The sequence below is a fragment of the Lithobates pipiens genome, unplaced genomic scaffold (genome assembly GCF_037356315.1).
Source record: "Lithobates pipiens isolate NorthernLeopardFrog02 unplaced genomic scaffold, aLitPip1_a1.2 Scaffold_16, whole genome shotgun sequence".
NCBI classification, from domain to species: Eukaryota; Metazoa; Chordata; class Amphibia; order Anura; family Ranidae; genus Lithobates; species Lithobates pipiens.
Window position 1 is genome coordinate 84,560,338 of NW_027507748.1, and position 14,125 is coordinate 84,574,462.

Here is a 14,125-nt window from a genome sequence, read left to right on the forward strand (position 1 = left end):
ATTATGGGCAGGGCATTCATTTTAAAATGGGCATGGTTCTGCAAGAAGTGTATTGTTAACCTATTGTACAATGCAATTTTAAAATACTGCATATGCGGGAAGATTTATCATTAAACTTGAGAAACACTGGCAAGAAGGTATTGTTTATTTTTAAAATTCTTTTATCTACAGCTTTTACGCTGTACAGTCTGACATTTCTCTCATGCACGTAAAAATCTGCATTTTCTTTTTTTAAAGAAAATTTCTGAGAACCCCCAAACATTATACATTTTTGTTTTAAAGCAGATGCCCTGAAAAATAAAATGGTTGTGGTTTCAATTTTTTATGTCACACAATATTTGTGCAGTGTTTTTCTTTTATTTTAAATTTTCAGGAAAAAATACACTTTAATGCATTTTAGTGCACACAAATACAAAATACCCAATTATTTGGTAAATTATAAAAGATGATGTTACGCCAAGTAAATGGATACCTAACATGTCACACTTTAAAATTGTGCACACCGAGTGCAAATGTGCAAAATACAAAGAGCAGAAGATGCATATGGAGTCCATAATGCTAAGAGTGCAGGGTTGTGTGACGTAGTTCTCCAGCTCAGTTGTGGTGACACGAAAAAGTCCACAATCCCCCCCCCTTCCACCAGTACAACACACAAAGCACTCCCCAATCCCCTGTTCTCACACCACACCGTGCCCCTAATGACCCTTATGTATACCCCCACAGAGATCACAAAATACAAAGCCTTCTGTGAAAGGACAGCAGAAGGGCGGTCAGAATGGCTGCTGCATGAGAAAACAGCTTCAATCCTGTCAGAGCGCTGGGAGTATAGTGATCACTGTATTACCGGTGCTCAGTAAATCTGTCAGTAGTAAATAAGAGATAAGTCCATGAGGTGGCACACACCTTGTTGGGCTTAGCCCATAGTAAGCCCATTTTAGAAAGTGTCTGAATTCCTGTAGTCCAGCTTTAAGCAAAACCTGTAAGGATTTAATACTACTTTACTTTATAGGCCTCATGGGTAAGCACTGAAAGTGTTGTAAAATGTGCACAGTGTTTTGTGATGCTGAATGTACACTGCTTTTGTGTTGAATGCCATTTCTTGTCTGCCTGTGGAAAGGGTTGAATAATAGACACCTCAGATTCTGAAAAGTGTGGTGTGCATTTGTATTCAGTCAATACTTTTGTAGAACCACCTTTCGCTGCAATTACACTGCAGGTCTTTTTGGGGATGTCTCTACCAGCTTTGCACATCTAGAGTGAAATTCTTCTTTTGTAAAATAGCTCAAGCTCTGTCAGATTGGATGGAGAGTGTCTGTGAACAGCAATTTTCCAGTCTTGCCACAGATTCTCAATTGGATTTAGGTCTGGACTTTGACTGGGTCTTTCTAACACATGAATATGCTTTGATCTAAACCATTCCATTATAGCTCTGGCTGTTTGTTTAAGGTTGTTGTCCTGCTGGAAGATGAACCTCCACCCCAGGTTTTGGAGACTCTTCTAAGCTTGCCCTGTATTTGGCTCCTTCCATCTTCCCATCAACTCTGACCAGCTTCCCTGTCCCTGCTGAAGAAAAGAATCCCCACAACATGATGCTGCCACCACCATGTTTCACAGTGGGGATGGTGTGTTCCAGTGGCGGCTGGTGAAGTTGTAGGATGGGGGCGCCAGACGTCGCCCTTCCTTTTTGACCGCTCCCACTTGGCAAAATGGGCATGGTTTCAGTGAAATAGTGGGTGTGGCTCTAAGGTGGTGTGGTTAGTGTCTGAGATGATGGAGGGAGAGGTAGACATCCTACACAACAATATAAATATGTGTATTCTAGAAAGTTTAACAATAAGCAGATAAAGATATTCCAAACACCTGGTGTTAGCACTTCAATCATCCCGGCACCATGGTTGTTATGGTGTCAGGATGTTTGAAGCACATTATTTCTATTATAACATTGTAATATAAAATGAAATCATTCAACTCGCCATAATGCAGAATCAGTGGGAGCCCTCAGCTTGTCACTAGCTATGTCGCCTGCCACCAGATGCCATCAAGTGTCCCCACCAAATTGCAGCAGCATGTGTCACCACCAAATTGCAGCAGCATGTGTCACCACCAAATTGCAGCAGCATGTGTCACCACCAAATTGCAGCAGCATGTGTCCAACCAAATTGCAGCAGCATGTGTCACAACCAAATTGCAGCAGCATGTGTCACCATCAAGTTGCAGCAGCATGTGTCACCACCAAGTTGCAGTAGCATGTGTCACCATCAAGTTGCAGCAGCATGTGTCACCATCAAGTTGCAGCAGCATGTGTCACCATCAAGTTGCAGCAGCATGTGTCACCACCAAGTTGCAGTAGCATGTGTCACCATCAAATTGCAGTAGCATGTGTCACCATCAAATTGCAGTAGCATGTGTCACCATCAAATTGCAGTAGCATGTGTCACCATCAAATTGCAGTAGCATGTGTTCCCACCAAATTGCAGTAGCATGTGTCCCCACCAAATTGCAGTAGCATGTGTCCCCACCAAATTGCAGCAGCATGTGTCCCACCAAATTGCAGCAGCATGTGTCACCACTAAATTGCCGCAGCATGTGTCACCACCAAATTGCAGCAGCATATGTAACCACCAAATTGCAGTAGCATGTGTCACCATCAATTGCAGCAGCATGTGTCACCATCAATTGCAGCAGCATATGTCACCACCAAATTGCAGCAGCATGTGTCACCATCAATTGCAGCAGCATGTGTCACCAAGAAATTGCAGCAGCATGTGTCACCAAGAAATTGCAGCAGCATGTGTCACCATCAATTGCAGCAGCATGTGTCACCACCAAATTGCAGTAGCATGTGTCACCACCAAATTGCAGTAGCATGTGTCACCACCAAATTGCAGTAGCATGTGTCACCACCAAATTGCAGCAGCCTGCCTGTGTCACAGCAAACCCCCCTCCCCCGTTACTTACCTTGTTGTGTGTTGTCCTCTCCAGCGGTGTCTCATGTGGAGAGGTCTGTCCTCTCATACTTCCTGTTTCCTCTCTCCTTCGTGCAACTGAAGAGAGAAAACAGGAAGTGACATCAAACTCAGATGTCAATCAAACAGCCTGGCCGTTGTGATATATATAATGAATGCCGGGCAAAATGCCGGACAAAACGCCTGCAAATGAAGCGCCACGTCTGCAATCTCGTGATTGCATAGACGTGGTGCTTCCCATAGGTGCACTGGGTCTGGCGTCTGAACACAGTGCAGTTAAGGACACATAAAATACAATTACGTTTTTGGTTGTAACATGACAAAATGTGGAAATTTTCAAGGGGTGTGAATACTTTTTCAAGGCTTTGTATATAGAACTGGATAACCAATCAATTTTTTGTTTTAGATGAACCTTTTTGTTCTAAGACCCTTTCAAATATCAGTATCTTATTTGTTCCCACTGGTGTCACTTCTAATTGGTCCAGTGTTCATCTCTTTAGATATGGCTAACATTTTAACCACATCCAATGTCAAACTGTCTCTCTTTGCTGATTACAATGGACTTCTTAGCATTTGTTTTTCTGTGCTCGCTGTTCTGTATTACGTGAAAAGGCTGTATGAATGTGATAAACATCTGCATGATCAGAATTAAAATGTGCCATGTTTTCTCTAATATGATTAGTTCCTGTATTATCAGCACCTGATTGAGGTTATTTCTTGAAAGAAAAAATGCAACATGGTCACTAGATGGCGCTGATCATGAGGAAACGAATCATGCTGGAAAAAATACAGCACATTTTGGTTCTGACTGTGCGGATTCATACAGTAAACATTTTATACATAGACCCTGCTATGTTTTATAACGTGCATATGTTTTCTGATAAAAAAAAAACGATAGCAGCATAACTCTATACTTACTTGGCACACGTGAGAACAGCGCCATAGATCTTGGAGTCCAAAAAGGTACCCTTTTGTCAGATCTTGCGGAGAAAAAAAGTTGTGCAAATTTGCCAGGTACTGTTCATATCCTGGTTTGATCAGACCAGATCTACTTGTCTCTATATATCTTAAGGCTGGGTTCACACCGCTGCGGCAGTGAGAACCGGATGTGATTCGCACCACACTGCAGTGCAAATCACATCCGATCTCTGTGCGATGCGATGTTCAGCCATACAGATAGTATGGCTGAATTCGCATCGCACCCGCCGCAAACTCGCACGGGACCCTTTTTTTGGTCCGCAGCAGAATCGGATCGCATGGGTGTTCACACCATGCGATCCGATTCCTGTCCGAGTTTGCAGATCGCACTGCGATATGCGAACTGATCTGGGGGTGTCATTAACGTTTCACTGACACTGCCAGCAGTCCGCATAGGGCAGTGTGAACTGCCGGTGGGAGGCATGCGATGCAGAAAAACGCCGTGGATTTGCGGCGTTCCCGCATCGCTCCGTTGTGAACCTGGCCTTAAGCTGAATTCCAGGTATGGATATTTTTTTCAAATCCAGCTTGGACCAAAGTGAGTATGCATATTACAGGTATGGAATATGTGCACTTACTGTACACTCACCCCTACAAGGTGGCTGATTTGCAACAGGTTCCTCTCCCAAATTAGTGCAGCCAGTCACACAGCAACAGTCGCTCAATGAACAGCGTATGGATAGGACATAAAGAGCTGTGGGATACTCCATTAATTGTGGACAACAATGAGAGGACACTCTTTATGTTGGTGCTACTCCCTAGGACAGTCTCCTTTTTAATGGCCCAGATATTGGACTGTGCTGGGACACTGTCAGGGACATCTCAGGCCAGACAAGGAATAGTACTGACACACAAAGGATAGCAGCAACAACAGTCGCCAGGATCCTGCACTCAGGTCTATACTAAAAATGTCCCTGGATACTTGGATGCCTCCTTCCAGTATCAGGCAGACATTTCTAGTAAACTCTCCAGACCAGATCCCCAGTGAAATCCCTTGCTTCGTTTTAGAAATTCTCAGCAAACGGGCCCCCAGCTTTAGCATCTCTTGATGAGCACATGCAGAATTTCAGCTGGGCTGCCTGGAAGAGCAGCAGCCCTTCAGGCTGGAAACTTCTCCTCCTGGACAAAAACCTAGGCTGCCCAAGCTTCAAACTATGTATGTGTAGTGCACTACTCCCTTGGGAGCTGCTGGGTAGTTCATTACAGTACGACTGGTTTCACCCCTGCCCAGGGAACATGTGACCCCAGTGTATATGTATGAACCCACCCCTGCCCAAACAAATTAACGATTGGATTAGGACCATACACACCGTCTGCCCTTCAGTCCCTGCACCCACCTCCTTTCCAGAACATTACTCTGGAGAAGCAAGGGAGGGTTTTCTAGGGTGATGAACCTGTGGTCACACCCCCCTCTACAACTCCACCCTAACCCAAACCAAACCTCCAGGCCTAAACAAAAAGAACAGTAAGGCACTGGTAATTTCTCCTATCCTTAAAGGGGTTGTAAAGAGAATTAATTTTTTTAAATAACAAACATGTTATACTTACCTCCACTGTGCAGCTCATTTTGCACAGAGTGGCCCCGAACCTGCTCCTCTGGGGTCCCTCGGCAGCTGTCTCTGCTTCTCCCCGAAAGCACTTCTCAAGTTCATCACTCGCATGGTGAGAAGCACTTGCGAGCGTGCTCACGTGATACAGCCGGCGGCTATAGCTGCTCACTGTATCACTTGTCCCCGCCCCCGGCGCGCTGCGTCATTGGATGTGATTGACAGCACCACGAGCCAATAGCTGCGCTGCTTTCAACTCATCAACTGCAGCCAATCAATGGCCAGGCTGAGCTGCGAAGAGGATGTTGGGGGCGTGCGCGGGACTTTCAAGGGGTCAGGTAAGTAAAGCAGGGGGGCAGGCACTGTCAGATGTTTTTTCACCTTAATGCATAGAATGCATTAAGGTGAAAAAACTTTTACCTTTACAACCCCTTTAACTACTAGCAACCACCTAAAAGTGGTGGGCGCTACATATGTACTCCCCAGCCACCTACTGGGCATCCTCCACCAGAGATTGGCCAAGACCACATAAATATTCATAAGACAAGTATTTGGCGCAAATCAAAGATATTTGGTTCCCACTAGAAAAAGAGTCTATAAAATTACATATAGTAGTGAGTGCAGGGAATGCACTACTTTGTCAAGTCCAAAAAAGGAAAAATAAAATGTTCTTTAGTTCGTGAGGAGAGGGGGGGAGGAGAGGAATGGAGAGGGGGGATGGATCCGCATGCAGGGCTGCCACCTTAAAAGAGCTGAAACTTAAGCTCCTGGATTGCTGCAGATAAAGGAGAAAAAAGAGAGAGAGGGGCGCCTCTGGGTGCAGATTTTTCAAAAGGTTTTATTTTCAGTGTAAAAACATAAAATTTTGCACTCACATTTAGTAGGCAAAAGGTAGGCATTTAAACACAGAGGGTCATCAGGTGTATCTGATTATGGGACGTCAGCCAGTGATCCGGTCCACATCTGTCATCTAGTTGTTCCTGTTCCTCTCACATAAGGTCCACTACAGGTGTTTTTTAAGAAGCAGCCGGCTTATGGTGGACACGAGATGTGCGGTCTTCAGAAGGAGGCTTGGGAAGCAGAGATGACCAGGGCGCGGTGCTGTGACGTCAGAGGGTATGCGACGCATTTCTTGAGCGTGCGGGTCGAGATTGTCGGACGACCACACTCTTTCATCAGGCAGAGTCAGAATAAAGTGAAGGGGACTCAGGATTTAAATAGGGGCAGGCTGAGGACAGTAGGCGTGGCTGGAGGCAGACTGGGAACAGGTGAAGGGGCGTGGCTAATTAGGGGCAGGCTGAGGACAGTAGGCGTGGCTGGAAGCAGACTGGAAGCAGGTGAAGGGGCGTGGCTATGGCCGAGTATGGGGAAGGAAACGATGAGTAATGAGGGGGGGAGGGAAATGGGAGAGAAAGAGAGAGCAGCAGCGGCTTAGTATAAGGAGGAAGAAAACGTCTATGGGGAAATCTTATGTATATGTTGGTAAAATCGTCTATAGAATAAAATTCTATGGGAAAAACATCAAAAATAATTGTGAGAATAAGTAAAAAGGGTAAAAATTATATATATAAAAAGATAAAAAAGCTTAAAAAAGCTAAAAGGAGGGGAGTAAAAAAGAAGGTAAAAAGAGGCAAGAAGCATACATGAAGTGTGTAGATATAATTGTATTGGGGATTGGACATGCAGGACATATGTGTATAAGGGGATAAAAATGGTGTATGTGTATATACACATATACAGATACACATATAAATACGTACGCTTACCCGTGTTAAATGAAAAAAATGGGATGTATAAAATGAAAATGAAAATAAAAACAGAAATAAAAAAGAAATAAAAACAAAAACGTATACCCGCACATATATGCCTACATGGACACATGTGTGTATGTGTGCACATACATGAGTGTGGGGCGCGGGGAGAGGAAAAAGGAGTACGTGGGAGTGGGGGGGGGGAGGAAAAGAAAAAAAGGGGGGGGGGGGGGGAAAGGAGCTGGAAAAGGGGGGAGGGAGGGGGGAGGGGGGGGAGAGGAATAGGAAGTATTACACTAATACAAAATGATAAGAATTATTTTCTAAATATGCATGGGTACATATACAAGCCAATATCAATACATGATTCTTTGCAAGGAGAAAAGAGAATATAATCGCTTGAGAATTGCAGTAATGGTAAAACAGTATGCATAATAATATATTTGCCATAAATATCGGTAGCTAGAACAAGCAGATAGATTGAGAGGATATCTATATAGGTGAGAGGATGTCATGTTGTGTGATAAGGACGGCACCATGGACGAGGGGTGTCTGGTATGGGGCGGTTCGAGCTCTGCGACAGATGATAACAGGTGGGTTATAAGGTAGTGGTACATCAGAGGATGGTGGCAATTTCGATACACTCGTTGATTCCCCCTGGGGAGAGTGCGTCGAGGGTATACACACATGTGTCCATGTAGGCATATATGTGCGGGTGTACGTTTTTGTTTTTATTTCTTTTTTATTTCTGTTTTTATTTTCATTTTCATTTTATACATCCCGTTTCTTTCATTTAACACGGGTAAGCGTACGTATTTATATGTGTATCTGTATATGTGTATATACACATACACCATTTTTATCCCCTTATACACATATGTCCTGCATGTCCAATCCCCAATACAATTATATCTACACACTTCATGTATGCTTCTTGCCTCTTTTTACCTTCTTTTTTACTCCTCTCCTTTTAGCTTTTTTTAAGCTTTTTTATCTTTTTATATATATAATTTTTACCCTTTTTACTTATTCTCACAATTATTTTTGATGTTTTTCCCATAGAATTTTATTCTATAGACGATTTTACCGACATATACATAAGATTTCCCCATAGACGTTTTCTTCCTCCTTATACTAAGCCGCTGCTGCTCTCTCTTTCTCTCCCATTTCCCTCCCCCCCTCATTACTCATCGTTTCCTTCCCCATACTCGGCCATAGCCACGCCCCTTCACCTGCTTCCAGTCTGCTTCCAGCCACGCCTACTGTCCTCAGCCTGCCCCTAATTAGCCACGCCCCTTCACCTGTTCCCAGTCCGCCTCCAGCCACGCCTACTGTCCTCAGCCTGCCCCTATTTAAATCCTGAGTCCCCTTAACTTTATTCTGATTCTGCCTGATGAAAGAGCGCGGTCGTCCGACAATCTCGACCCGCACGCTCAAGAAACGCGTCGCATACCCTCTGACGTCACAGCACCGCGCCCTGGTCATCTCTGCTTCCCAAGCCTCCTTCTGAAGACCGCACATCTCGTGTCCACCATAAGCCGGCTGCTTCTTAAAAAACACCTGTAGTGGACCTTATGTGAGAGGAACAGGAACAACTAGATGACAGATGTGGACCGGATCACTGGCTGACGTCCCATAATCAGATACACCTGATGACCCTCTGTGTTTAAATGCCTACCTTTTGCCTACTAAATGTGAGTGCAAAATTTTATGTTTTTACACTGAAAATAAAACCTTTTGAAAAATCTGCACCCAGAGGCGCCCCTCTCTCTCTTTTTTCTCCTTTATCTGCACATAAATATTCAGGCTGTGGTTTTGCCTCTTCCAGCCCACTGCATTCTAGAATCCACCAGAAGGCAGAAATGAGTAGTTGAGCCCTCAGCCAGTGAAGCCTAGAACAGCCCAAAATAATTACACACTCCTCCACTGACTACAGGGGAGCCCAAGAAAACTAAATTGACTTGACCTTTCTAGCAACCTATCTACGAGGGTGCTACATTACAAGCTGGATATCTATCAAAAATATCTATCCCTGGAATTTAGCTTTAACTTTTGGTTTTGCTCAAAGTTTTCCTTTAGGGGAAAAAAAAAATGAACCATAAAATACTACAGGTAACTTCGAGTTTTTTTTTTATTTTATTTTTTTAAGCACTTTTTGTTCATCAAAGTAATTTTATTGTCACCAAGGCACAATATCTTCATTGCCTGTCAGATCAGAGCGGAAGGTGGTATTTTCAGTGACATGTATCTCTGTGATCTAAAGCAAAGTGTCCCACTGGTGACCCGTGTTTTATGCTGCTTTCAAGACAATAGATTACCAAACCTCACAGAACCTGTACACAAGCTATATCACATCAGCAGAGTAGTATAGGCTTGTGTGGGGGAAATTTATTAGAAATGCAGAGAAGACAGACTAAAATAACCTCGGATTTAATGAACAATCTTTCACTTGTGCAATATGAGTTAATCACACAATAATCTTAATTTTTCATATCAGAGAATTCACATCTGGTGTAAGCGGGGCATAAATACTAGGGGGGGGGGGGGGGGGGGTACGGTACATAGAGATTGTAATTCAGAATCAATTTTGTTGTACTTTTACATGAAACATCTAAATGAAAGAGAAATTTCTTGAGTTAAAGTGGAGGGCCACCCTAAAATAAAAAAAATGCATTAATATTCTGAAAATTAAAAAAAAAAAACATTTGAAAAATTATTTATTTATTTTTTAACTTACCAGAAACCCCTGTTGCTAAGCAGTCTTCCTAATCTGCCTCTTCCTATTCCGCGGCGCTTCTTCCTCTTCGGCGAGCTGCCCCGTTGTGTTCTGGAACATGTGTGTGTCCCAGAAAACAATGGGGCCATTCACAAAGCACCTCACGAGTTGCGCATGTGCAGTAGGAAACGGCAGTGAAGCCGCAAGGCTCCACTGCCTGTTTCCCTTTGTTAAGATGGCGGTGCCGGCAGCCAATCCGATGGATGGATCGGCCTCGGGGGGCAGACATCGCAGGCTCGCTGGACAGGTAAGTGTCTTCATTAAAAGTCAGCAGTTACAGTGTTTGTAGCTGCTGATTTGAAAAAGAAAAAAATTGCGGCCGGAACACCCCTTCATGACCAGAGCATTTTTTCTATTCAGCACTGCGCTACTTTAACCACTTAAAGACTACCTGCTGCAGTTGTACTGCGGTAGGTTGGCTCTATTACGCGAATCCCTGTCATTGTACTTCGCTTTGTGTAAGAGATATAGCAGGCGCGCAGCTGTAGCCCGTGCACGTGGCCAGCAAGGACGATGTCCGCCTGCACCCCACGATCGCTTCACACAGAGGCAGAACGGCGGATCCCCATTCTGACAGAGGAGCTGAGAGTGATCATCTGTTCATAGTGATTAGGAACAGCGATCTCTTTCCTCCTCCAGTCAGCCCAGCCCCCATACAGTTAGAAACACCTCCCAGGGAACACACTTAACCATTTGATCACCCCCTAGTGTTAACCCGTTCCCTGCCAGTGACAGTTATACAGTCACCAGTGCATTTCTTTAGCACTGTATAAAAGTCATTGGTCCAAAAAAAGTGTCAAAGGTGTCCGATCTGTCTGCTGCAATGTCGCAAACCTACTAAGATTGCTGCCACTACTAGTATATAAAAAAAAAAAGACATAAATCTATTGCATATTATGTAGACACTATAACTTTTGTGCAAATGAATCAATATACGCTTATTGCAATTTTTTTTAACAAAAATATGTAGAAGAATACATATTGGCCTAAATGGATGAAGAATTTTGTTTCTTAAATATTTTTTAGGGATATTTAATATTGCAAAAAGTTAAAAATATTATTTTTTTTCCAAAATGGTTACTCTTTTTTTGTTTATAGCGCAAACAATAAAAACCATAGAGGTGATCAAATACCACCAAAAGAAATCTCTATTTGTGGGGAAAAAAAGGACATCAATTTTGTTTGGGTACAGCATCGCACGGCCACGCAATTGTCAGTTAAAGCGACACAGTGCCGTATCGCAAAAAATGGCCTGGTTATTAAGGGGGTAAATCCTTCCGATCCTTAAGTGGTTAACTGGCAATTGCGCATTCATGCAACACTGTATGTACATTAAATTTAGATATTTTTTTCCACATAAATAGAGGTTTCTTTTGGTGGTATTTGGTGGTATTTGATCGGTACTGTTTTTTTTTGTTTCTTTTTTGTTATAGAAATGAAAAAAGATTAAAGAGTTTGCAAAAAAAAAAAAAAAAATATATATATATATATATATATATATATATATATATATATATACACGATTCTGCGCAGCCAGCCCACACTGTAGCAGTACAGTGCACTGTCATCAAGTAGTTATAGCAGAAAGTAAAAAAAAAAAACATATATATATATATATATATATATATATATATATATATATATATATACATATATACACATATATATACATATACACATATACATACACATATACATATATACACATATACATATATATATATATATATGTGTGTGTGTGTGTGCGCGATTCTGCTCTTTCGATAGGGAGCACACCGGCTGTGATTAGACACAGCATAAGATGTTCAGTGGGTACTGGCCAATGAATAACCAAAAAGCACCTGCTGATTGGTGAGGAGGAAGACAGGCCAGTGCTCTGTGTATGTAAACAATACAGAACTCTGTCCTGTCAGCGGGGATGCACTGGTTTTTGTTTCCTTGCAAAGAAGGGAATTAAAAACCAGCACATCCCTTAGTGAAAGCACCTAAAAGTAAACACAGAAACACTGGTTAGAAACACATTTAACCCTTTGATTGCCCTAAATGTTTAATCCCTTCCCAACCAGTGTCAATAGTTCAGTGACAGTGCATATTTTTATCACTGATCACTTCCCACAAAGTGGCAGTTAGTGACACTTAGTGTCAGACTGCCCACCATACTTTTGCAGCCCCGTTATAAGTTTCTGATCTCTGCCATTACTAGTATTAAAAATAAATGAATACAAATTCCAGTATAAACTGTATACCATAGTTTGTAGACACTAACTTTTGCACAAACCAATCAATATACTGTACGCTTATTGGGATTTTCTTTTTTACCAAAATTATGTAGCAGAATACATTTTGGCCTAAATTTATAAAGAAATTAAATTTTTTACATTTTTTATTGGATATGTTTTATAGCAGAAAGTAAAAAATATAGTTTTGTAAAAAAAAAAATATTGGTCTTTTTTTTTAATAGTGCAAAAAAATTTAAAACAGAGCAGTGATCAAATATCACCAAGAGAAAGCTCTATTTGTGGGAAGAACAATCATATACATTTTGTTGGATACAGAAAAAATTAAAGGCATCGGTCACTCACTACTTGTTGTCACATGAAAAGATAGAGTAAAATATTTCAAAAAATGTGAGGGGTGTACTCACTTTTGTGAGATACTGTATGTGACCTATAGAAAAAATATAAAGAATAATGATTATCTGTAACCTAAAGGAACAAAGAACAATTCTATTTGAAAAGTAACTTCTAGCAGCATATTTTTTGTTGTTGTTGTTTTTAGAGTTTTTTTATGGAAAAAAAAAAACCTTATTCAGTACCTGAGGCTCTTTTCACACAAAGAGCCCGATCAGGTCTGTCTGACAGTTTTTCAGGCAGACCTAATCACACCCTTCATTCACCTCTATGGATCGGTGGGTGTAAACTAACTTGTGTCCATTTAAACTCACCTACCTCCAATCTGATTCACTAAAGAAAGTATGGGGAACCTTTCTCCTCCATCTAGATGGATCGGAGGGCAGTCGGGTGTAAATGGACAGTGGAGTTTGTTACACCTGGTCCACTCTGTCCATATCCACTCTGCATAAACTGAGCAGACACGGACCTGTCATCCACCTGTTCTGCTCTGATCAGTGGACAGATCCTCTTCTGATCTACTTGGAGCCCTCCCCATGTAAAAGGGGCCTGGCCTTACAGTGAGCCTGTGCATTGCTCATGCAGGGGTGGTAAGGGCAGAGAGTCCTCAACCCTTGTGTGACTTGTGACTGCCATAGGGATTTCTCACTTTGCTCATGGTAGCTTAACAGGGTAGTGGGGAAGCAAAAAGGAAAGCAATTATAAACAGTTGGTGGCCGTGCCTCGAAAGTGAACATGCAGCTTTTCCCTGCATGGCCTAATCATGGCTTGCCATTATTTTGCAAAGGTGATTTGATCAGTTTCACTGCCTTAGCAATTACCACAGCCGTTTCATCTGAGGGAAATCCTGAAAACATGACCTGTTGGTGTGCCTTGAGGACTGCAGTTTAGAAACACTGGTTTAGAACATATCCAAATCAAAAAATAAATACATAATAATATACAGTATTGTAATTTACCAATTCTTAGATGTGGATGCTTCATTAGTTTTATTTTTTAGCTTTTTTTTCTTTTCACCTGTTGATCTGATCAGTAACACACTTACGGTCTTAAAGAGGGATTCCACCTACAAAAAAAATATTAAAAGCCAGCAGCTATAAATACTACAGCTGCTGACTTTTAATAAATGGACACTCACCTGTCCCGGGTTCCAGCGATGCCGGCAGCCGAGGCCGATCGATCGCTCGGCTCTCGGCTGCTGCCGCCACCATTCTAGGTGAGGGAATCAGGATGTGAAGCGAATCGGGTTCACTTCCCGGTTCCCTACTGCGCATACACGAGTCGCGCAGCGCAATAGAAATTGTCCACTCTGTCTCTGAGACAGGCAGGACATGGCGTAGACTCCCACGGGAGTCTATGCCCGGAAGTGGGTGTAAATACCTGTCTTTGACAGGTATCTCCACCCCCCTCCCCCCTGAAAGGTGCCAATTGTGACACCGGAGGGGGGAGGGTTCCGATCAGCGGAAGTTCCACTTTA